Raw genomic sequence first — 25,796 nt, forward strand, 5'->3', positions numbered from 1 at the left:
GAACCATCCTTCTTCTTTACAAATAGAACAAGAGCACCCCATGGAGATACACTAAACCTAATAAACCCCTTGCTTAGGAGGTCCTAGAGCTACTCCTTAATCTCCCTCAACTCAGCTGGAACCATCCGAAATTGTGGAATAGACATTGGATGCAACTAAACATTAATGCTGAAATCAATATCATAATCAAGAGAAAGACCAAGTAGATCGATACAAAACACATCAGAATACTATCCAACCACTGGAATTGATTCGAGGGAAGGAGTGTCAATACTAGTATCACTAAATTCATACATATGGTCATGTCTACCTTAAACGCCCAACCTACTTAATAGAGGATCACCTTAAGTACCCTAGGGATCACCCCTACTACTTTGTGCACCACCTGTATCCAATTATATTGGAGCCTTAAGGCCTGAACTTGCTAATCTTATTGCCTGAGAGAATGGCCCCAACGACAATCTCTAGCAAAGTATCCTAACTTACCACACTCATAGCACTAAATGCACCCCATTGAGATGGCCCGTTGAACCCGATTGTCCACCATGGCCTGAATACCTGAAATGTGAACCCTATAAATTCTGCCCAAAGCTTGATTGCCCTATTCACTAGCACCTACAATACCATCATTTATAAGTTGTAGGGCTGCCTGAACTGGCTTACTAGGCTAAAACTATTGTGGTAATCTCAGCCTTGGAAACCCCCACCATAAGACTAAGACCCATTAAAACCACCATGATATTGGGGCCTCTTGTTGCTTCCTCTTAAATCCTTGCGATATATCCCCTCAATGGAGCATGTATGGTCTACTATTTAAAGAAACAAATAACTCGATGCCACTATAAACTCTGTAGACAACCAAAAAACCAAAACCAACCCTTTGATTAACCTACAAACCTGCTCTTTCTCTATTAGTATAATCATAGTTGCGTGCTTGGATAGCTCACGGAATTATTTATTATTGTAATGACCTTGAGGGTCATTTTTGGAAATTCTTGAGAAATTATCATTTTACCCCTATGATTAGTATTCTCGAGTGTTATTTGACCAGTTTGTGTAGTTAGTTTTATTAAATTCTTAATAGGTTGTGAATTGTGCAAGTTTGTGAGTTTTAAGGTTTAAATTATTCTAAAAGTGGTTTTCGGTACCAATCAAAGCTACGGATCTCGAAATGGAATTTCGTTAGTTCCATCAGCTCTAAAATATGGGAATTGGTCTAGGAAAATTATCGAAATTAGATTTGGGATTGATACGTGGATTTGTGGTCTTAAGTTGGAAAGTTTGGTTTTAAATGAGCCAAGTTTGACTTTGGTCAACAATTCAGGTTCCGAGACTCAAATTGGATTTGTAATCATTCCATTGGTTTCAGTGGATAATTGTAGGCGTAAGATAAGCTTTCTTATATTTTTCGAAAGTTCTGAGGGCATTTTGGTCTTTTTGAGGTTCAAGTTAATTTACTTGTGACTTATCGAGTTCTTGGTCAAGGAGACCTCAAATTTAAATTATGATGGTTCCATTAGGTCCGAAACGTTGAATTTAGTGGGAGTACATATATGGTGTACGTGTATGGGATTCTGAACAATTTTTTAGGGTCTGACTGAGAGCATTTTAGACTTAACAAATCTATAGTTTCTGGTTTCTAGTGTAGGTCACTTTGTTCTAAGCGATTGTGAAGTATACCCCACGATCGCGACTTGCCTATTTTTCATTTTTTATGATCGTGACCCTTTGCACGCAATCGCAAAAGGTTGATTCTTAGTGCTTCGTGATCGCAAGAGTAAGTGATTTGCGATCGCGATGCACAATTTTTGCCTAAACAGTGTTATGTCGAGAATTAGTCCCCATTTCCAAAATTCCATCATTGTTTCTCATTTTGAGCATTAGGAGAGGCAATTTTGGGTAAATTTCTTGAAGTATTTTGTGTGGGTAAGTTTCTTTTTCAATCCTACTTCATTTATTTACGAATTCTTCTTTCTAAATTATTGAAAAATCTAGTTTTTAAGAGGAAATTTTGGGGTTCTTACTCCTAAACCTTAATTCCGAATTTCTTCGACTTCTCACTTGGTTAATGGTCAATTTTTATGGGGTTTTCACCCATAAAATCCCCTCAATGAGTAGAACATATTTTTGAAAGAAATTTTTAGATTCGACCTTTTTTGAGTTTAATCAATTTTTTGAACATTTTACCTACGGTTCCAAAAACCTATCAATATGGGTGTCGTTGGACTCCTTTTGACGTGTATGTTTCATTTTTGATAGTGAGTCATTATTCTGGGATGGGGTAATTAGTCATTCTTATATTTTAGACTTTGGGATGATGTTGTAATGAGATGAAGGATTATTGATTATATTTGTGATGCCCGTGTGGGGGCTTGATTATTACTGTGTTATCCGTGTAGGGCTTATTTGTATTGCATAGCCCGTGTGGGGGCCTTATTTTCTATCTTATTTTCTTTGAGAGCATGTAATTCATGATTTGCCTATGAGAGAGGCTTCAGAATATTATTTTACTTGTGATGCCCTCCTGAGGGATTGAGTTGGGGGGGGTTGAGCACACTTGAGTGCCGGAATGATTCTAAAAGGGGTGAACATTTATTTCAAGCACATTTCTTTCCTATAGCATCTATTGAGGGTGTAAATCATGCTTAGATTAAGTTTTGAGAACTTGGAACCTTATATTACATGTTGAGTTGGATATTACCTCCATGCCATACGTATTTTGATGCATTCATCCCTATTCATCATATCATGAAATATGGAAAGTTGCAAAATATAAAAATTCTTTTTGACAAAGAAAATGAAACACTTTTACAATACCCTTGACCACGAGGAGATGGCGAGGAGGATAAGATATTGATATTGTGGTCCCTTGACCACGATGAGGTGACAAGGATGATGAGATATTGTGATTGAGGTATGTGGCCTAAGAGGCCACCATGGATCCTGCTTGGTAGCCCAGCTTGGCAAGTATATACGATAGGCTGTGCGATAGTCTTAATTCCACCGTACCACCACATTATGACATTATCTCATTGCATTGCATTACATTTTGAATTATTTGTCATATCTGATATTATGTGATATTGAATTGTCCTTATATGTTGTCATGACCCAAGCCTAGGTCCTAGATGCGATACGGCAAATGAAGCACCCGGAGGTACCTCACCCAAGCCTCTTAGAATTCATTGAGCATTTCATCGGTAATGATAAAACAACAACAAGCAGAAACATAAGGGGCAATTAGGAATAAGGGGTTTCATACTCAATAAGAGTCAAAGTCAACATATCTTCCCTTACTACATCTAACAATATCTTCTACATTAATACTTGGCGGGGGCTAAGACATGTCCCTAGATCACCCTCAAGATTAAGTCAAAATACCAAAATGTAACTCAAATGTCTAAATATAATATAAGCTAGATAGGTTAGAAGTGTTGTTCTCGGAACATGGGAACTCACCAAAAGTGATAGCCTTCAACGATCAACTTAGCCACGGGGAGGAGAGTGTGGAGAAACGCTAGTTCCTACATAGTGATATCATGTAGGCAAAAGTATGTGTTAGTACTTTGAATGTTATAAATATAAGAGCATACTATAATGAAGAACATCAACTCATATATATAAGCAATATGCAATAATGAGTACATGCATGAGAAACATCATATGGAACCTTAAATTATTCATTTTATGGGAGAGTGACTGTAACCGACATGTAAGACCATGCGAGCTATTGCATGGAATCCAATATAACCCCCTATATTGGCGGGGAGACTACTTGCCAGGTAGAACTCCATCAACTTTAATCATTTCACTAACTTTAACTTTAATGGCTAATTGCGGATCCACTAGCCTAGAATAACCGACAAGGGCCCTTATATTGGTGCATAGTTAATGCATCATGAGACTTTACTTAAGGACCCCTTAGGTCGAGTCCCCCTATACATGCTACATTCGGTGCTAGGTCAATCCCACAGAATAATATTTAAACATCATAATAGCATAAGCATTTATATAACTTAAACATAAAATCATTATTTGGTGGAATATCTCATTGAAACCTTTCATTTGATTCAATCTGAGGATTATCCTTTCACATTAAAATCCCTTTCATATCATTCAATCAATCATAAGACTCCCATTACTTAAACACTTGCTTCATATCATTCATTTGGAGTCAAGCTTTCATTTCAACTTTATTTTAACATAAGGAAATTGGGTGGATTCATCTCATGAAAACCTTCACGTGCATTTAAATGATACTTGCATGCATGAGAGTGATGGAAATGCATCAAAATACATATTTTAAAATAACCCACCATATATGCCTTAAAACCCTTTTCGAGCCTTCATATAGGCACTTTAGCAAATCATACATTTGATGAAATTAAGATTCAGTACACATCAATACATGAAAATAAACTTAAAATATATTATAATCTATGCATTTAGAGTCATTCTATAAAAGCCCATGAAGATTCATCGCTAGAATTGAAATATCAAGTTGAAAAGAACTTTTGGGATCCATTGGTGGAAGGACCCATGAATGGAAAATTCACATACCTTGGAGACCCAAAATCCCTATGGAAACTCGAATAAGAAAGGAGACTTGAAATGCCTTAGGATGAAAACCCTAGCTTTGCCTTGAAGTTCTTGGAAGAGTTTGAGAGGAGGGGAAATTTAGTGTATTGAGTCTAAATATAGAGAATAAGGATTTTAGAGGCTTTAAGGTCTTTAGATAGAAGAACTAAACCTCCAAAATGTCATCATTTTGAATTAAAATATAGGAAAAGACTAAAATACCCCTTTTAAAATCTGGTTGAAAAGGACTTCACAGTCCGTGGTGCTAACCACGACCTGTGGTGGGATCTCATGGGGGAGGGACTTAGAAAAATAGCTTGGAAGGGCCTGTAGGGTAGTCTCTGATGTTTCACCACGAGACCTCTTCACAGTTCGTGAAGGGCATTATGGGCCGTAAAAGATGGATGTGGTGCAGGTCCTGCAAGTAGACTTGCAGGGTGTCCACCATGAGGACACATCACAATCCGTGGAGGCTTCCATGATCCATGGTGGTCATCTATGGACCTTACCTTTGGAAAATTTCCGAGGGTCTTGGGGAAGGGTCACTACGGAGGGCTTTATGGCCCATGGTGCTCACCATGATCCGTGGTCCTCCTTCGTGGTTCGTTCTCTACAATCTGAGTCTCTGAATCTCTACCATGGTTTCTCACCATGGTTCGTGATACATACCATGGCCCGTGATGGCCTCCATGGTCAGCCTCTGGTGCCAATTTCTACAACTTTCTGAAATTTCATCCTTTGCTTCTTGGTTTTGGACCTTTCACATTTTTGGATTCTTACATATGTTTACTTTACTCGCGCCTTTCTATATAAACTTGCAGCATCGATGCTAGAGTGAGACTTTTCTACATGCAGGTGGTGAAGCGTTCCTTAATTTATTGCATAGCTTTGATTAATTACTTATACTCAGTCGGTCCAACCTACTAAGTATATGTGGATTGTACTCCTACTTTTATGTCCCTTTTAATGTAGATTCTAGACAGCGTATATGGCAACTGATCTTCTAGCAGATTCTATATTTCCAGATTAGTAGTGAGATCCCGGAATTCAGATTGTCACTAGTCTATCTTTATTTCTGTGTCTTTGTATCATTCAGAGACTTATGTCGTATCTTCAAATTCAAACTTTGTATGGGATGCTCTTGTACATATGACACCAGGTTTTGGGATTATTTCTTTGTTATTTTCCTTTCTGTATTAATTGTGGACTGACTTCCCCTTAGGAGTCTGATATGAGTTTTAGTTTTAGGCTTACATATCGGGGTTGGATTCGGGATGTGTACCATTATGACTTTGGTTCTTGGGTCATGACACTTATACTCAGAAACTGAAATTGACCCTCCCGGTTGGCTTGCACTTAAGATAGGACTTCCATTACTACTTCACTGGCCCATCAATCGAAAAATCAGTGTAGTCGACACCTTGCGACTCGACCAACCTGAGGTTATACAACCTCTCCTAGTAACTCCCAAGAAACTCATGTTAATTCTTTATCGAAGCACCATAGAACCTGAGAAGACCCAATCTGATAAATTGTCCCAATATCTTCTGCTCCTCAAAAGACAAACAGCCTACCTGCCATAGGCAGAGCAACTATCAGCACTAGGGAAATCGCTAGATGAGGAGCCACAATAGTAGGTTGCGCCTTCGGTACTTGGACACCCTATATGCCTGCTTGGGCTAAAGTTTGTGCCTCATCTCTAACCTAAGGGCTATCCAAAGTACTAGGCAAAGTCCCATCCTAGGACATACCATCTATGAAAGTGAGGATCCTAGTGAAGGTGACCTGAAGCACCAATGTGGCATCGAATCCTAGCAGAGGTTGTGTTGTCCCCATACTATTCGGTTGACGCTGAACCTTCTCTACCTCTATAACATGCTCTACCTCATACTCTAAGTCGACATTGTCCCCTACCCCTAGCTGGGACTCCATATGCAGGTGCAGGAGGCTCTCGCCTACTTGCGGATAATCTCATCCTAGCTATCTAAGAAAAAATAAAACAAATAAAGTTTGGGAGTTGCTAGAGTCAAGAACGCATGATAAGGAACAAAAAAATGAAATATTCCTAACAATGCCCTATAGCCCCACGAAGATAGGATACGAACATGTCACGACCCAATTCATCAAGTTGTGATGACACCTACTATAACCTACCAGTAGGTAAGCCAACTCATCCAGAACATCTAGTAATAGGTATATGGGCAGAGACTAAATAACATAAAGGAAGAAATACACAAATAATACAAGGGAAGCCAAAAATATATACATAAGAAAAATGAATCCCTCCCAAAACCTGTAAGTTACTAGTACAAAGACGCTAATAGAGTACAAGTCCCAAAAGTGAACAAAAAATATATACAACCACAAGGAACTATCTCGAATACAAAAGACAAGTCACAAATTAACAGAAGGAGACGACAATGATCCAGACCATTTTGTGCTTACCTTCTCCTCTGAATCCTGGCTACTACTGGCTTAAATGACAGAAGTGATAATTGGTACTCGGTCCTGTATCACAAAAACAGATATAGAGTGTAGCATAGGCCGACTGAGTAAGAAAATTAAATGCAATAGAAAATGCTGGAATAAAAACACAGGTAGGGGTCAAGAACAAGAATAGTAGAGGTATGCACACGGGTGTAGAAGAACAACCAGAACCTAAGAACTAAATCCAATTGAGCCCCCAAAAGCCTAGAAGGTACACCCATGCACAAGTTAAGGTGAAAATCCGAACGGACCCCTATAAGCCCGACAAGTACACAGAAATGCTAAACTAAGAATAAAAGAACCGGTGGAACCAAGATATTTTAGAACTGCCAATAATTCTGAGCTATGAATGGGATGAAGTGTTGATCCCGGACCTCGAACTATAGATGAGTCTCTCTATTATAGAATGTCAATAAATTGAACCCTATAAGGGTTAGCATAGAGCCCTAACCTCAAATTGTGGATGTCGCCTTCCCGTAAGTGCATTGATGATATCAAATGGGCCAAACTCTAAATGTTGATCCGGTGTAGGAAGATGTATTGCCAAATCAGGAAGTACAGAGTCTACACCTCGAACCGCGGATGAAGCCTCCCTATAATATCATACCAAGAATATCCAATACAAAGTAAGTCTCTCAAAATTTTCCCATACCAACTATTATCAGCAAGTCTCTACAGATTACCATCTTTTTCTTCAGAATAAGCCCAACATAGCTGAGGCGCATTGTACCTAATCGAATTCTCCAAACAAGCATAAAAGCATAACTAAAGATTCCAAAGTAGGGAAGTACGGGGATTATGGATAACAAGGCTTCAATCTGAGTTACTGCCTAGCTAAGGCTCATCTCTACCAGACCCAAGTCTATTATATCATTCTAAAGGGAGCTAAGTCATCTGGTACAATGCCGAAAAAGAGCAAACGCCTATCGACACCTAAATATCACAAGTTTATGGAAAATACTAGAATATGCCTGTACTAAGGACAAACATGCTCTAATATTATATACAAGTCAAAACAAGCAACCGAAAATGCAAGAAAATTCAATTATAGCAATTCGCATACCCGCCTAACTCAAAAACAATCCAAAATATGAATTTTATCAAGCATAGCCTACTAAACCAGTTCCCCACCCAATATTCATGTAAATCCACTTACATTCACTATTCTAACTCAATTTAAAACAAGAAAAGTCATAGCCTACTTGTAGGCCAATCACACGTGCTTCAAATCGTAATGCAGGAGCTTTCCCTTTCTGTATAGCCTCTGAATGCTTCTACACTATCAAAAATAGAATTACAATGTCAATACGGTCGTTTTGACACTAAATTTGCAAGAAACGAAGATAGATTAATTTTGAAGTCTAAAATGGGAATGTGGGACCCACGCTGGAAATCCTGGAATTAACTCCGTAAATGATCCTAAATAATTCTCCAAACTTGTGTCATAAAATAGAACACAATCCAGGACTCAAAAATCAGCCATGAAATAAAAATCCAATTTAAGCTAAGAAAAATACGCTGGAAAAATAGCTAAATCAAGGTTTTTACCTCAAACATAGCCTCTTCAAAAATTTCAGACACACTACTATGTTCTCGCAGAAAATCCCCATAATTTAGCCTTTTGAATCACTCAATTTGGAGTTGTATAGCTCAAGATATTCAAGTTTGAAAATTAGAAGCTCAATTTGTACCCCATTCAGTACACCAACACACCAACAGATCTTTTCCCATTTTCAAAGTCTCCAACGGGTGTTTAGGATTCATTCGGAACCCCATGCATGCAAACAGACTATGCTATCCCACTAAATTCGATGTTTCAAACCCAATGGTGTAGTGAAAATTTCCATACGATGTCGTTTCAATAAAAAAATGGGTTCCACTCCCAAATGCTATTTTAAATAAATCCTACCAAGGGCTCGAAATGATCCTGGAAGCCTTGAGAAAAAAATGAAACATAGTTCTACATAACTCAATGTTTCGAAGCTAGCCGTGCTGATAGAATTTTTGTTCAGACATGATTTCAAAGAATGTTGACCAAAGTTAACTTTAGGCCAAATTTCTAAAGCTAAAACGCTACATAGTTTAAACTCGTACCAAAAGCCTCAAAACTTGAGCCGACCATGCTTCTAGTCTAAAAAGGCCATTTTGTAGCTAATGGAACTGTCAGAATTCCATTCGAAGGTCGTTTACTTGCATTTTTTACCGAAGTCAATATTTCAAGTTATAAAGGCCTCCAAATATGAAAAGCTACACAAAATCCAAATGAGCGACCAGGCGATCGAACTATCAGTGTCAGTAAGTTATATATGAATAGGGTCCCTATAGGAAAGCTCTAACCAATGAAAAAGGGACATTAACACCGAAATGACCTGGAGGATCATTACAGAACATCATTGTACTTATTCGTGAGACTCTATTAGGAACTGGATCTTGTACTGGCAAGACCGATGAACCTAAAGCTCTAATACCATGTTGTTACAACTTAAAATAGGGCTATGATGGTGCCTATCATAACCCTTTAGTAGACAAGCCAAAAATCCAAATCAAAAAAGTAAATAAAACACTAAGCACAACTACATAGAAGCAATAATAAGAAGAAGAGGGGCCCAAAGCATAGATAGATACAAAATGATACAAAATATACAAAAAGAGATTGAAAGTAAACTTGAAAGACATAACTATGCATAGGAATCCAACTCCTGGACCTAGTGTCACCAATACAAGAGAATTTTAGTGCAGAAAGGCTATATACATTAGATCTGTCTAATCAAAAGTACAAACTATATAGATAGTGCATAAAGAAGGAAATCAGCAAATCTCCAGATGCCAAGAGCTCACCATGATCCAAATATGTGAAAGCCACAGGAGATCTAAACTCAACAAGGATGACTCATACTAGGAGTTGCATAAAAAAAGATGTAGAAATGTAGTATGAGTATCAAACATAGGATACTCAGTACATATCATAGGTCGACCAAGCTCAAAAAGATCATATATCTATTAAGAAGCATGATGGTACTAATAATATGATTCAATAGTTAACTAGGATATACAGACACCACAATCAGTGAGCAAGATAAAAATAATGAATCCTTGCCATACAAATCAAGGCGATCATAGATAGATATACAAAACAAGGTGATGCAATATATATGTGGTCAATGCATGAATAAAGTAAAAAGTTCTGTAATTGTCTCGCTGGCCATACCATAGACTCCTCAAACAATACGAAATATGCTTGAGCTCAACTATAGATGCAGTAATCATAAAACTAGAAATTCAATAAGCGGGCCGCCGGAGCTCATCAACATATGCAATATGCATGTAGTGTAACTGTTACACCCCACATCTTTGAACTCGGAATGTCCCTTAAGTTACTTAGAAGCTAGCATGTGAGCCACTTAAGTTACGACACTATCAAACGGCTCTAAGGAAGGGAGAATGTGATACCCCATACTAGAGAAGGTTGGAGATGAAATCATAAGAGTCCGGAAGGAATTGGAGGCCAAGTAATGAGTCGTAGGACTCGATTTACCTATGTAAGCTACTAAGTTAGAAGTTATATGCACTTGAGCTACTTAAGCATATATCAAACTTACGTAGCACGGATTACATAGGTACATAAAATAAGACGAGATTACGAGCCCACGAGGAAGGGAAAAAAGACGACACGTGGTAGCCAATGAAGAAGCGACACGTGGCAGCACCTCAAGCAAGCAGGTGACCCACCTGCTTGGGGGGTGGACCCCACTGCCACGTGGCATCCCATAGTTGGCAGCATGATACGGTGGCCCAATAGGGGCTGGACACGTGTCACATCCTAAAGCCACATATATATGTTGATATATATCATATACTTCAGTTATCCATCAAAACACCAGCCAACATAGAGAAAAAAAACGTGAGGGAGAGAAATAGAGAAGCAGCCATGGTTCTTGAAGTTTAAAGGTTAGTTTTCCAATTTTCTTCCGTGAATTAATTATATACGGTGTACCTTAAGTACGTGGATACGTATATATGTATTTTAAGACCTTCATGGAAGTAAAACTCCATCTTTGCAATTGGAATTTGAAAGAGAAAATAAGAGAAAATGCTAGTTAACAAACCCGTTTTTGGAAGGGACAGTGGTTAGTAATATTGGTATAACTTCTTGTGTACAGATTAGTTTCGAGTGATTTAATATGTTTTGGAAAGGTATTTCGTGGGTATATAACTTTCATTCAGACTCCAAAATCCAGTTTTACATTTATCAGTTCGAAATATGGTGATGAAGCGTAGAGGAGGTACTGCTCAGATTTGGTTTTGGAAATTCTACACGGACAGCTGTAAGTATTTTGGTCATATCGTTTTGTACAAAATTGATGTAGGGATGATTCGAAATTTTTTGCGACCCTAAGACACATTTCTATAACTTTCACGAAGGACGTAAATCCTGTTTCCCTCCATTACCCCTTCGAAACGAAGCGACAAGGTAAAACAGTAAGCTGTCCAGATTTCACATTTTGGATAGTTTTGGCGAGTTTGACAAGTTTAATGTAAGGTAAGGTTTCTTCTTTAAATTTGAGCTTTATGTGTTCTGATGGAGCATGTTACACGCCCTATAGGTGGCTGGAAGTGTGTAAATATCATTAGAATACTTGGCGTTCGGAATAAACTAAAGTGTAGTCGTTATAGTCGAATTGTCGTCAAGGTAAGGCGTTGTTCTTGTGAGTTGCTGATTCAGGGGTGTGGTGTCTTGTTGCAGGGCCTAAATATGTTCTAATGTGGGTTAGGGTGCTTCTGGTTGATTCCACATGACCCCCCGTTGCGTATAATTAAAGGCGTTGTAAAATAAAGACTAGACACCCTATCTGATATAATCTTTTTGAATAAGTCATTTGGAGTTTATGTTGTATATTGTTAGTATAAATTGTTGCAGGTTGTTGTTGTTGGTTGGCTGTAGGTCTTAGGGACCTAATTAGAAATTTGTATAGGGCACATTATAGGGGAGGTTCTGCCCAATTTTCGTTAACGCCTTAACAAACTAAAGAACTAGTCGAGGAAACGACTAAGGGAATAGATTCCATTAACATTAAGGCGTGACCTCAGATACTGAAAAGTTAAGAGTAGTTGATATTCGTATTACTTTATATTGAATAGGTTAAGAAGACGACGAGGCGAGCAGGATAAAGGGTAACTCCCAAGAGGTATGTAAAGCTTTCTCTTGGCATGTTTTGGTATAGGCTCGTACAGCTATCTTTCTTTCCTTTTGGCAAGTTTTAGCCTTAAGTGAATTATGTGTGGAATGTGGGGATAATTCCATTCCCAAAACTCCAAGTACGCCTCATAACCCCTATCCACTGCTTAGTTTTGGAATTTCTGTAAGGATTGAGTATTGCCTAGTAAGGCTTCTACGTGTTAAATAGTAGTGTGTGAAAAGCTATCTCTCATTTTTCTTGACACATATTTGGTACAAAAATGAGATTATGATGCCATAATAATTCACCGAGCCCCATGATGGGTCGGGTACGAAATATGTGTATGCAGATCCCCTGAAGGAAAGTACAGACTACATAAAGCTTATTCTCTTTCTTCTTTTGGGCATGCCTTTGTCTTAGTTGTAAGTTGAATATGATATGAGCTCTAGGGTAACTCTATTCTCGAACATCTCTTACTTACTTCTGAATATTGAACTCCTACAGTAGCCGAACTATTTCCCTGGAAACTGTTATATGCTAAAGAGATAACAAATATACAGGCTCCAAGTCTTACAGACTTTTTGTTAACAAATGTTTCTGGTTCCATAAGCGATTTGGCTTTACTTTAGTACATGTCTAGGAGCCCCGAGATTATAATTGATATTGCCCATAATGGCATTTAGAAGTCACTCGAGATGACTACACTACTACTCGAGTCCTCCGACAAAATTTTAATCTTCTTATACGGTCAAGTCTCTAATAATGATTTAAATTGCATATAGTTACTCACTACTCTACTCGTGTATATTGTAACACTTCTTTCCCTGAGTCCCGGGCCAGGATATGTTCTCGTGCACAGTTCACTGCATTATTCCCTGAGTCCCTCAATAGAGGGTCAGGATACGTGTATAGATATATGATGATGTGTTGTAATAAGGTGGTGATGGCACTGGGGCCATGATGGGTTTACAGAGATGATTCACCGGACCCCCGAAAGGGCCGGCTATATGATATGACTCGAACATGCATGTTTTTGTAATTCACAAAGTACAGGTACAGGTTTTTGAATTGATATCGTATCCCCTATTCTCTATCTCAGATATGCTTCCAGTTGTATTATATTATGTTTTACATACTCAGTACATATATCGTACTGACCCCCTTTCTCGGGGGGCTGCGTTCATGCCCGCAGGTACAGATACAGATTTTGGGAGTCCGTCAGTTTAGGATTCCATGCAGCTCAGCTGGGAAAGGCTCCCTTGTATCGGGGCCTAGTTTTTGATACTTTCCACGGATGTATAGAAATTGTTTTATCCATTCAGGGGTACGGCGGGGGCCCTGTCCCGCCATATGTTGTCATTTATATGTTTAGAGGTCTGCAGACATGTATATGTGGGTTGTGTATGTCAGTTTGATTCAGCTGGGTCTACATGATATATGATGTATATTATTATGTTATGGCAGCCTTGTCGGCTTGCGTGCCCTGGCATGTTGTGATACAAATGAAAAGGGCTACAGTTTATGAAAATGTTATCGCCCAATGGGGCTCTGTTATATGATATATTGTTTTATTTATAGTTCAATGTGACCACAGCTGATAGATATGTGTACGGGGGGTCCAGGTCTGACCCCAGTCGCGGCCTACCGGGTTGGGTCGTGACAGAAGTGGTATCAGAGCAGTTCGTCCTCGGAGAGTCTGCAGACCGTGTCTAATAGAGTCTTGGTTATCGATGTGTTGCGCGCCACATCTATAAACAGGAAGCTATAGGACATTTAGGATGTTACCTTTCTTCTACATCTGAGATCGTGCTATAGATCCGAGTTATAGGAAAATTCCTTATACTAACCTTGGATCTTAACAGAGGGAGGACACCAACAAAGGAGGTAATTGACGACATGGGACATCACGAAGCACGCAGGTAAGTAAAGTGAAGGCACGGAAGATATCTGTTTGGTAAGGTAGTGAAGTATTATTTGAAATGTAAAGCTGAAACCTGAAGGGAATGCAGTCAGGAAGTGCAATAGATGCAGTTTGAAGTTGGACATATGAGGTAAGTCCAGTATTTTTATATTATTGTTGACGTTGAAAGCCCTGTGCGGCTGTGACATGAATATATATATATGTGTTGGCCTTGTGAGGCATTGTTGGTATTTTCTACATGTAGGTTTGGGATAAGTAAGAAATATAGAGGAAACTCTATCGAAATTTTCCCAGGACAAGAACAGGGAATGAAACGTAGATTTTTAAGATGTCCTGGAGATTGATATTAAGTACCCCTATTATATTCAGTTAAAGTTATAAGAGGTACTCTTCATGTCGTCAATAAAGGATACTCTTCTTATTCAAGGAAATCATTTCGAAGAAATAAAAGGCTATCTGAGCAGTACAGTTCAGACCGTAGTATCTCCAACCGTAATTATGTTGTAGAAAAAAAAAGAGGAGATCCGGTGGAAAGGTAAGATGCCCAATAATTGAGCTTCACTCATTCTGGAAGTACCAAGCCCTCAACTTCTAATTGTAAATTAGATAAGTTGTTCCTAACTCGAGATAAACTCAAAAGGAAACCAGGTAGGTCGAGTATAAAAATGGAAGTACTATGATGATTAAGGGATTCGAGTCTCTTCCAACAATGATTGGAAAAGGGTTTACGATAACAGTTTATAGTTTTCCACCGACTAATTGGGGAAAGAGCTTCGAATAGAAGCACCTTAGAGAGATGTCAGGAACTGAATACGAATACGAAATAAAAAGGGGATATGTAAGTATGAATTGAACAGTGTCATACGAGTATGCAGGGACAAAGTGGAACCACTAGTCAGACACACATAGTATGCGTTGACTAAGTTAAAGGCCTGCGTTGAGAACGCAGTAAGAGCATGGGGCTTACGATACAAAAAAATGACGCGTGTACACAACGTCGCCCCAAAAATAGTGGAACCCTTAAGGGACGAGGATGGAAAACTTAAGAAACAAATGATGCAACGTCTATTCGTCCCAAGAAACAAAGGATATAGGTTGGTACAAAGCCACTTCTTCAAGAAAACTTGGAATAGTTATCGTCGGAATACTAGTACTGCCTAATTGAAATTGAACGACTACAAGTACAAATAAATGAAAGTGCGAGTACCCTCTAAAGGGGGGAAGTTAATGAGAAAATGGCAAAAGTAAGGTGAAGGCAATCGATATGGGAATATATTTGAGACGAACGTCTTAACTTCAATAAGGTATCTTGCCGAACCATGTTAAGAAGGTTCGGAGGCTACCAATAGTTGGATGGAAGCCAGAATGCTACATAAGGCAGCGATAAGAAGTTGTGATGAGACCCTGAACAACATAACACTAGAAGGCGGCTACGTATAAAAACAAAATAGTGTAACCATGAAAGGATATCAAATAATTCAAGAGACACTACGAAGGATAATGACAACATGCTAGACCAAAAAGCCAAAATGTTGGCTATAGAGTTGGTCGCAAATGATGTTGCGATAAATGTATAACCAAGGACAAAGGAATAGAAAGCCTCCTGTGGTAGAAAATGAGAAGAACACAAAGTGAATAAAGGATAGGGGAGCTTATATGTCAAATTCCTTTAAAGCTATGCCAGCTAATAATAGCCAAAACTCAAAATGGCTCCAAAGGTCACTATATGAAAGAACTTTAGCACTACTCAGTAGCCCACCCTAATGAATGGGTGTGTACAGAAAGGGGGGAATACAATAGGGGAAGTTAAACCAAACTGACCAAAAAGGGACATAGTCATAGCGGAACTAAAGGTCTACACCGATACTGGTCGCAAGATAACAAAGGAAGGACAGGGCAAAACATAAAGACTCGCGAGACAACACTGAGGTAAATCTTGGGCTAAATTGAGTGTCCGCACATCGTAGAAAGGATTACAGTGAAATGATACACGAAGACTTCCCAGGAAGGTCACCCATCCCAATATTACTCTCGCCCTAGCATGCTTAACTTCAAAATTCTGATGGAACTTAATGCGTTAGTGCTGGTATGATCACGCAAGATGGAAGAATCTGAACTAGCAACGGAGAAACGATATGAGATGATGTACCAGAGTATTATAAGATACGTTAAGGCAATTCTAACAAGAACTTAAGCAATACAAGGAGGATTAGCTAATTGCTAACTGACAACACACTTGAATGCCACAGTTCTTCAACATAGAACCAGTTAACGAGTGGAAAACCACAGAATAACAATATAGGCCAATTAAAGTTCTGAAAAGAGTCGAGAAAGACTATACGAGGCTAACGGTTCCCAAATTATCCACGTCATTACGCACCCATTTTATACTTGGTAAGAGTAGGGTGCTATATGAGTTGTTGTGATTAGGCTAAGGAATCAGCCCATTTGCTTTCAATCAAGAGCACCTATGTTGCTGAAATTAGAGGGAGTTATAGAACATGGAGAATGGTAAGGTTCCGTGAGGTTTCCTCCTCTAATATCCAGATAAAGGGACTTCAATTATAATTAATGCCTTGAGATCAGTCCAAGAAGAGGTCAGGAGCACAGACAGGTCTTAGTACCGCATTTCTCCCTCGAGCTACTAAACAGACTGAGCGCACTATTAGACGCTAGAAGATATGTCACGAACCGGGAGATTAACTTCGAAGGTAGCCGGAATGATTATCCATCACTTATCAAGTTGCCTACAATAATAATTACTACTCTAGTATTCCAATGGCCTCGACATGATTAAGCAAGCTATTGACTAAAAGCCTAGTGTCGGCAGGAATGACATACAGATAATTGACGTCGACATACAGAGTTCAAGTTGATGATTGGATGTTCATCATAGGGTCACCTAGAAAAGGAACTTGACCCAGAATATATTAGACGGTATTAAGTTACTCATAAGGTGGGCAACGTGGATGGTAAGTTAAGCTTACCACCTCAGTTGGAAACTATACACCCAGTCCATTAGATACTGACGAGTCACCCAGGGTATATTCCATAAATGAGGTCCAGTAGATGGAATCCTATGAGGAAAATCCTACCACCATCCTGGATCGGCAAACTGGAAGATTGTAGACTAAAGACGTATCTTCCGTCAAGTTACGGTGGAAAAATCAAAACCAGAAAAAGGATGATCGGGGAACTGAAGAGAACATGGAATATAAGTATTTGCACCTGTAACTGATGTCTATAAGTAACTCCAACTCTTGAGAACTCGTATGTTAATAATATAGATGGGAATGCATGTGATAGCATAAAGGAAAGGAACCCCTCTATAATTTATATAAAGTCTTACAGAAGGTTGCATTTAACATTCGGGGACGAATGTTCTAAAGGGGGGAAGGATGTTACACCCCACATCTTTGAACTCGGAATGTCCCTTAAGTTACTTAGAAGCTAGCATGTGAGCCACTTAAGTTACAACACTATCAAACGGCTCTAAGGAAGGGAGAATGTGATACCCCATACTAGAGAAGGTTGGAGATGAAATCATAAGAGTCCGGAAGGAATTAGAGGCCAAGTAATGAGTCGTAGGACTCGATTTACCTATGTAAGCTACTAAGTTAGAAGTTATATGCACTTGAGCTACTTAAGCATATATCAAACTTACGTAGCACGGATTACATAGGTACATAAAATAAGACGAGATTACGAGCCCACGAGGAAGGGAAAAAAGACGACACGTGGTAGCCAATGAAGAAGCGACACGTGGCAGCACCTCAAGCAAGCAGGTGACCCACCTGCTTGGGGGGTGGACCCCACTGCCACATGGCATCCCATAGTTGGCAGCATGATACGGTGGCCCAATAGGGGCTGGACACGTGTCACACCCTAAAGCCACATATATATGTTGATATATATATCATATACTTCAGTTATCCATCAAAACACCAGCCAACATAGAGAAAAAAAACGTGAGGGAGAGAAATAGAGAAGCAGCCATGGTTCTTGAAGTTTAAAGGTTAGTTTTCCAATTTTCTTCCGTGAATTAATTATATACGGTGTACCTTAAGTACGTGGATACGTATATATGTATTTTAATACCTTCATGGAAGTAAAACTCCATCTTTGCAATTGGAATTTGAAAGAGAAAATAAGAGAAAATGCTAGTTAACAAACCCGTTTTTGGAAGGGACAGTGGTTAGTAATATTGGTATAACTTCTTGTGTACAGATTAGTTTTGAGTGATTTAATATGTTTTGGAAAGGTATTTCGTGGGTATATAACTTTCATTCAGACTCCAAAATCCAATTTTACATTTATCAGTTCGAAAAATGGTGATGAAGCGTAGAGGAGGTACTGCTCAGATTTGGTTTTGGAAATTCTACACGGACAGCTGTAAGTATTTTGGTCATATCTTTTTGTACAAAATTGATGTAGGGATGATTCGAAATTGTTTGCGACCCTAAGACACATTTCTATAACTTTCATGTAGGACGTAAATCCTGTTTCCCTCCATTACCCCTTCGAAACGAAGCGACAAGGTAAAACAGTAAGCTGTCCAGATTTCACATTTTGGATAGTTTTGGCGAGTTTGACAAGTTTAACGTAAGGTAAGGTTTCTTCTTTAAATTTGAGCTTTATGTGTTCTGATGGAGCATGTTACACGCCCTATAGGTGGCTGGAAGTGTGTAAATATCATTAGAATACTTGGTATTCGGAATAAACTAAAGTGTAGTCGTTATAGTCGAATTGTCGTCAAGGTAAGGCGTTGTTCTTGTGAGTTGCTGCTTCAGGGGTGTGGTGTCTTGTTTCAGGGCCTAAATATGTTCTAATGTGGGTTAGGGTGCTTCTGGTTGATTCCACATGACCCCCCGTTGCGTATAATTAAAGGCGTTGTAAAATAAAGACTAGACACCCTATCTGATATAATCTTTTTGAATAAGTCATTTGGAGTTTATGTTGTATATTGTTAGTATAAATTGCTGCAGGTTGTTGTTGTTGGTTGGCTGTAGGTCTTAGGGACCTAATTAGAAATTTGGATAGGGCACATTATAGGGGAGGTGCTGCCCAATTTTCGTTAACGCCTTAACAAACTAAAGAACTAGTCGAGGAAACGACTAAGGGAATAGATTCCATTAACATTAAGGCGTGACCTCAGATACTGAAAAGTTAAGAGTAGTTGATATTCGTATTACTTTATATTGAATAGGTTCAGAAGACGACGAGGCGAGCAGGATAAAGGGTAACTCCCAAGAGGTATGTAAAGCTTTCTCTTGGCATGTTTTGGTATAGGCTCGTACAGCTATCTTTCTTTCCTTTTGGCAAGTTTTAGCCTTAAGTGAATTATGTGTGGAATGTGGGGATAATTCCATTCCCAAAACTCCAAGTACGCCTCATAACCCCTATCCACTGCTTAGTTTTGGAATTTCTGTAAGGATTGAGTATTGCCTAGTAAGGCTTCTACGTGTTAAATAGTAGTGTGTGAAAAGCTATCTCTCATTTTTCTTGACACGTATTTGGTACAAAAATGAGATTATGATGCCATAATGATTCACCGAGCCCCATGATGGGTCGGGTACGAAATATGTGTATGCAGATCCCCTGAAGGAAAGTACAGACTACATAAAGCTTATTCTCTTTCTTCTTTTGGGCATGCCTTTGTCTTAGTTGTAAGTTGAATATGATATGAGCTCTAGGGTAACTCTATTCTCGAACATCTCTTACTTACTTCTGAATATTGAACTCCTACAGTAGCCGAACTATTTCCCTGGAAACTGTTATATGCTAAAGAGATAACAAATATACAGGCTCCAAGTCTTACAGACTTTTTGTTAACAAATGTTTCTGGTTCCATAAGCGATTTGTCTTTACTTTAGTACATGTCTAGGAGCCCCGAGATTATAATTGATATTGCCCATAATGGCATTTAGAAGTCACTCGAGATGACTACACTACTACTCGAGTCCTCCGACAAAATTTTAATCTTCTTATACGGTCAAGTCTCTAATAATGATTTAAATTGCATATAGTTACTCACTACTCTACTCGTGTATATTGTAACACTTCTTTCCCTGAGTCCCGGGCCAGGATATGTTCTCGTGCACAGTTCACTGCATTATTCCCTGAGTCCCTCAATAGAGGGTCAGGATACGTGTATAGATATATGATGATGTGTTGTAATAAGGTGGTGATGGCACTGGGGCCATGATGGGTTTACAGAGATGATTCACTGGACCCCCGAAAGGGCCGGCTATATGATATGACTCGAACATGCATGTTTTTGTAATTCACAAAGTACAGGTACAGGTTTCTGAATTGATATCGTATCCCCTATTCTCTATCTCAGATATGCTTCCAATTGTATTATATTATGTTTTACATACTCAGTACATATATCGTACTGACCCCCTTTCTCGGGGGGCTGCGTTCATGCCCGCAGGTACAGATACAGATTTTGGGAGTCCGTTAGTTTAGGATTCCATGCAGCTCAGCTGGGAGAGGCTCCCCTGTATCGGGGCCTAGTTTTTGATACTGTCCACGGATGTATAGAAATTGTTTTATCCATTCAGGGGTACGGCGGGGGCCCTGTCCCGCCATATGTTGTCATTTATATGTTTAGAGGTCTGCAGACATGTATATGTGGGTTGTGTATGTCAGTTTGATTCATCTGGGTCTACATGATATATGATGTATATTATTATGTTATGGCAGCCTTGTCGGCTTGCGTGCCCTGTCATGTTGTGATACAAACGAAAAGGGCTACAATTTATGAAAATGTTATCGCCCAGTGGGGCTCTGTTATATGATATATTGTTTTATTTATAGTTCAATGTGACCACAGCTGATAGATATGTGTACGGGGGGTCCAGGTCTGACCCCAGTCGCGGCCTACGGAGTTGGGTCGTGACAGTAACATGGAATAATCTGTAATGACCCATAAAGTCATTTTGAGTACTAGAGCTTTTTATTTCATAAAAGACTCATCCCGTAAATTTTTTTATGGGTATTTTGGACTATTTGGTAGGTACAATTATTTAGTTGAGGGATAACTTTAGATATTAATTTAGTTGGTGGGGTAAATGGATAATTTAGTTAATACCCTATACCACTTATTTCATATTTGTTAAAATAAGTTAGGGGTATTTGTCACTTTTTATACATAAGAGTTTTAAAAAAGAAAAAAAAAGAATGGTAAGGGCAGAAGCTTACTGCAGGCTATGGTGTCAAAACAAGTGCTTCAGGTAACCTCTGTTAGCTCTAGCATTCATGAATGAATATGGATGGGTTATATTATAATATATTAATGTTTGTTGCGAAAGAGTGAGAAGGATAGTTGAAGTACCAAAAGAACAAATGAATTGATATACATGCAGTAATGAATTTTGGATTTGGGGCAACAAAATACTTATAGTATATGGGTGTAATCATGACCCAATAATTGGATAATCATTAGATAGTCATGATGTAATAATTAGGTGTAGATGATATGTTTAAGATTAGGTTTAGGGTCCTGCATAGTTAGGTTAGGTACTATTTTCTTGGTTATCTCATTTTAATTAAAGTTTTAATATATTGAGATAGATAATTAAATATTAGATTTATTATATTATATAAAAATCATTAGAGTTATGATATTGGAGGAATTGATGCTTAATCCTAGACTTGAGTTTTATGGAATTGATTATAGAGTTGGGTGAGTTGTTGGGTGTAGGTTAAACATATATATATTATTATTGTCTATGGATTCGTTTGCTTACGAATATTGTATACTTGATAGATTGAAAATGTGAGGCATTGAAGAAAGGAAAGCCATTAGTGAATTAGCTTGCTTGACTTTCGGCTCTTCGGTTAAGGTAGGTTATGGTTTATTCTATATAATTGAGAGACACTTAATAGTGATTGATAGTCATTGAGAAATATTGTGATATTTTCTATACATTTAACTGTTGTGGTTTGGTTGATTGATATGTTGTTGTGAATGGCCTGAAATTCCAAGATCGTAAAATCAATAATCTTGAACTTTCTCTATCAAAGTGATGTCTTAAATAAAGAAGGCTTGATGAAATATTGTAAATGAGATGGAAAGTGATGATAAAGAATGAAAAATTAATTATATTATTGGATCGGGTGTCACATTCTGACATGGTACACTTGGATCAGGTGTCATATTCTGATACGGTATATTTAGATCGGTGTCAAGTTACGACAAGGTATATTTGGATCGGGTATCATATTCCGACATAGTATATTTAGATCGGATGTAATATTTTGACATGGTATATTTAGATTGGGAGTCTCATTCTAACACGGTATATTTGGATCGGATGTCACATTCCGACATGGTATATTTTGATCGAGTATCATGTTTCGACACAATATTATTGTATCGGATGTCATGTTTCGGCATGGTAATATTAAAGGAAAACATATTAAAATAACTTAATACTACCCAATCTCAAATAACTCATTTTCCAAAAGATCGTGATGTGAAGGCTTGAGTCCTCATGTATACTCTTGATATTATTGAATGATTATATAATTGTTCATTGTGTTGCCACTTGATATTGATCTTGTTGGTTTCTACTTGTTAAGTTCTATGGTTTATTTCTTGCTATTACTTTATGCATATTGATTTTTATTTTGATTCAGCCGATGATACCTACTCAGTACATGTTGTCCTATACTGACCCCTATTTATATTTTTCTTTATTTTATTTTGTAGAGTGCAGCGAGTGTTCCATCGAATTCGACTCGACCTCAGCTCTAGACAGTGTCCAGCACATCAGGTTCCAGGGTGATCTATTCCTTCTAGCTTGTGTTGGATTCTCTCAGGTATGGCATGATGTCCTTAGTTTTTGGGCACAAACTATGTTATTTATTTATTCTAGTGTTCGATATTCTCAAACTTAGTATTTTGGAATTAGATATCCTTGGTATGATGACTTTCATATTTTGGGGAACATAACATAATAGACTTTAGTGGCTTTTATTATTTCTTACTTTAATAAGGTTTTAGCCTCCACATTATTGTCATATTTTATAAGTTGAGTTGCTAATATAAGTTGGAGTTTATATCGTTGATTCTCCCACCTATGAAGTTAAGTGTGGGTGCCATTCATGGCCATTTTGGGTCGTGACAAACTTGGTATCAGAACAGTGATCGCATCTCACAAGGGCAGGTCTAGTAGAGTCTTGTGGAATGGTACGGGGACACCTTTACTTTCTTTAAGAGGCTATGGGATCTTAGGAAAACTCTATTCCTTCTTTCTCTCATGTTGTTACTTGAATCCAATTGTATCTAGGTGATACAAATTGGTATCTAACTTTTTCACTCTACTTTTGCAAATGATCAGAACTAGAACAACAACAATATCTAAGCCATTCGTTAGAGCTTGTTCTAAATTAGAGTACTATAAGGAGTATGTGGTATTTGATAAATAAAGTATGTGTACGATTGTAATGGGGATCGTACTGGTTGATTGTGGGTAGCTAAAAATCAAAGAGATGGAGTCATATGAATGAATATGTTTGATATGGGCACTAGAAAAGGAGTATTTTGTGTTATTCAACCTTGGTTCTGTACATTCTTATGTGATCACCTACTTCATTTTGAATATGGCTTGGAGTACAATTCTCTACATATGGCCATGCGTGTTTCCATATTTATAGGTGATACCTTAGTGGTGGACCGGTGTATTGATCCTGTGATTGCCATCTTCGTAGGGTGATATCCTTGGGCAGACTTGGGTCATTTGAGTTATGGCAGATTTAGGGTTGTTTGGGATAGTTGAAGTATATATATGGTTCTACACGCACCAATTTGCTTATGAGAATATATAGAAGAGCTACCATGAATACTTATAGTTGTCCGATAGTCTTAATTCATCTAGTCTTCATGATCATTTCTGGGCAATATGTGATTGAATGTGGGAACCATTGAGTCTAGTTTTGTCGCTCTTAAGGATAAATACTGATCTAACATTTTTGATAGTGTTGTTAGAGGTTTTGTATGACTTAGGCAACATCTTATGACTTCTTTATAGATAAGTATATCCCCCGAACCTTGAGGGACAAGAGGGGAGATGAGTTCCTAAATATAGAGCAAGGAAAGATGTCTATTATAGCCTATAAGGCCAGGTTTTGTACCTTATCCAAATATGCTACTCTGTTTTGCTTTAGTCCAGAAGAGCGAATTTCGCTGCCTTGTGAGAGAATTGAAGTCAGAATCTCTACTGTGGTTTCATAGATTAAGTGTATATCAAAGAGGGTCATGATATGACTTCTACAATGATATCGATGCTTACTTGGTTAGAGTTATGGATTGTGTTATTTTTGCTAGTGACATAATCTACGATAGAATGCATATTATTTGGGCTAGAGATGAAACAAATCTGATTTGGTAATGTTTTGTAGTTATTCAATAGGTAGAAATGTGTGGGCCATTTGGGTATGGTCTTCTTGATAGGTATAATGTGTTCTAGTGGTGGATCTAACGGACTTTCACGGTGTGGTACTAGTGGTATAGGGAAATGAATACGTCGATTGTCAAGTGCGAATACTAGTTATTTAAGAAGTTATCAGTGGTATCACATGCTTGTATAATGAGATTCAATGTTACATTCAAAGTTGAGAAACCAACTACTTTGTTACTACAGATGCTTGGGTTAAGCATTGTTTATAAGGAAAATTTTAGTGGTGGATCTTTGATTAATGAATTTAAGTTGTAGAGTGCATTTTGAGGATTCTAAATAAGGACCGCTGATTTCATCGTAATCTCCAAAGAAGTGGATTGATATAGGAACAATAAGATTATAGATAAAGGAAGTCCCAACGAGTAAACTTGGGTAAAGGCAATTGAAGATTTTAGTAAGAAAGTGCATATAAAATTAGGTTAGTCCTTTGAATTTGGTTGTTATAGCTAGATTTGAGGTGTCATGTCACTAAAAAGGTTGACTTATGGTGATGGCAAGTGCTACTGAGCATGATGGTAACAAGAGTTCATGATAGATTGTGATTGTAATACAACTATCTGATAAGAATTTTTGGTTAAATAGATTGGGTATGGTAATAACGACTTACGAGTATCTAAGGTTGTTCTTTTATACTATTTGGTGAGTAGCGTGGTCATATGGAAACGAGATGGTTTTCTTTCATAGTACCAATCCGTTGTGGTTGAATCACAAGGAAGAAAGAAAATTTGTGTAAAAGTTGTCGTATTCGATACCTCTTTCTCTTACAGCTACTGCAACCTTACCTAAGGTCGAGCAGTTTGCAACCCATATGAGGAACAACAGAAACTTCCACTACAACTCCATCCATCGATAAATATCCTGTATGGTGGCTTTCTTCTCCCAATGTTCATGGGGCATTGTGGATGCAATTGGCCATGGAAATTAGGAACGTCCACTTTGATTGATAGGATGTGTTGAAACACCGCTCGAATAGAATTGACAGAGGCTAGAGTCATAGATGAAAAGAATTAGTGGGATGTAGTTTAACCTTCGGAAGGAGGCAAGAAAAATGATAGGTACCCATATTGCAAAGCCAAAGATGTATCTTCAGAGAGAGTGGATAATTGGATTCAAAGACACATGGTTCCATCTATTTTGCTCTGGTTATGGTTATAGTGTTATGTG

At 38.2% G+C, this 25,796-nt stretch overlaps 1 long non-coding RNA gene across 1 annotated transcript in view; it reads right to left on the reverse strand.

Moving 5' to 3' along the window:
* Positions 1 to 3,261: 3,261 nt before the first annotated feature.
* Positions 3,262 to 25,796, reverse strand: part of LOC129902041 (uncharacterized) — a 28,546-nt gene continuing 6,011 nt past the window's right edge. The window contains exons 3-4 of the long non-coding RNA XR_008770033.1: positions 7,024 to 7,086; positions 3,262 to 3,524 (exon numbers count right to left, since the gene is read on the reverse strand). This is a non-coding gene — a long non-coding RNA (uncharacterized LOC129902041). The remainder of the gene's footprint in view (positions 3,525 to 7,023; positions 7,087 to 25,796) is intronic.

This window comes from Solanum dulcamara, chromosome 9 (assembly GCF_947179165.1).
Source record: "Solanum dulcamara chromosome 9, daSolDulc1.2, whole genome shotgun sequence".
In the NCBI taxonomy this organism is placed as follows: domain Eukaryota; kingdom Viridiplantae; phylum Streptophyta; class Magnoliopsida; order Solanales; family Solanaceae; genus Solanum; species Solanum dulcamara.